Below are 1297 nucleotides of genomic sequence, written 5' to 3'. Positions count from 1 at the left end.
GGCGGACACTGTTAAAAGTATATATTTTCTATATAAATTATATAAATTTCATTTCGTTCGGGGAAGGCGGTAAAAATTTTTCGGGGGGGGGGGGGGGGGGGGGCCGAAGAGATGCCTGGAAGAAACTCTGACTGTTAAATCACATTTTCTTAGGACCTGAAAATATCAATTTTTTTTATAGGAGTATACATATAATAATTAAATCCAAATAGATTTTTTGGTAAAAAAAGAACCTACCTATGTTTCATCGACTGCCATAACTGAAGCATACTCTGTGTACAAAATTATTTTCTTATCTGGGTCTACGGCAGCAGACAGCATTTCTTCCAATTCTTCTTGCGTAAATGGTTCTCCTTCTTTCTGTCATGAATTTTGTCAACTCCTCAGCTGTTCAAATAACCTTTCATGTCAGCATCCAGCAGTATCTGGTCTTCTGGTGAAGCTTTATACCTTCTTTCCATTAAAACTTTGGTCATCATAGGAAGAAATCTTTCAAATCGAATATACCCAGTTGGTTCCTCTTCTTCAATCTCTGCAAGCATGTCATGGATCTCAGCTTCACTGGGGCAGCAGTTGAGGGATCTTATGATGGTACTCACCTCCCTTCAGTAGCGTAGCGAGGGGGAGGCGGGGGGGGGGGGGACATATGTCCCCGGGCGCCGAGCTTAGGGGGCGCCAAACATGGGTTGGAAAAATAAATTGAAAGGTTGAGGGGGGGTGCAAATTGAAAGTTTGAGGGGGGGGGGGGGTGCAAATAAAGATCTCGAGGGGGGGGTGCACATCGAAATCTCGAGGGGGGGGATGCAAATCGAAAAGTTTGTTCCCGGGCGCCGGGTAGGGTCGCTACGCCTCTGCCTCCCTTACATCAACTGGTTTTATTTGATTCATGATCAAATATATCAAAGGCATCTGTTATTTTTTTCTGTATGTCTGCCACTAAAGAATCCGGATTGTCTTTCTTTTTGTTTTCATTTGCATTTGCATCTCCTGTCGACGACATTGTTAATGATAGAGAAATAGTGTTAAATGAAAATGTCCAATTGACCAACCTAATAAAAAGTTGTACATATCCATTTTTATTATAAATTTATTTTTTTATTTAGTTTTCTTATTGGGTTCACAATAATATTATATACATTTTTACTCAATTAGTTTATGGAGATTACTAAAAATGTAAATCTTTTTATGATATTACTAAGTAGTGTTACCTAAAAGACTGTAAAGTTATTTCAACAATCTAATTTTCTGCTTTGTATCAGCTACGTATTGTGTTACGAATATAACGGGAGCTTATTAA

At 38.9% G+C, this 1297-nt stretch overlaps 1 pseudogene; it reads right to left on the bottom strand.

Annotated features, from left to right (window-relative positions):
- Window positions 1-237: 237 nt before the first annotated feature.
- LOC131941179 (dynein regulatory complex protein 8-like) lies at window positions 238-1000 on the bottom strand (annotated as a pseudogene).
- Window positions 1001-1297: the final 297 nt, after the last annotated feature.

Source organism: Physella acuta, unplaced genomic scaffold (assembly GCF_028476545.2).
Source record: "Physella acuta isolate Inbredline_101_S28 unplaced genomic scaffold, ASM2847654v3 ptg000352l, whole genome shotgun sequence".
In the NCBI taxonomy this organism is placed as follows: domain Eukaryota; kingdom Metazoa; phylum Mollusca; class Gastropoda; family Physidae; genus Physella; species Physella acuta.
The sequence above is the reverse complement of the archived record's forward strand: the minus strand, read 5'-3'. Positions and strand labels throughout refer to the sequence as shown.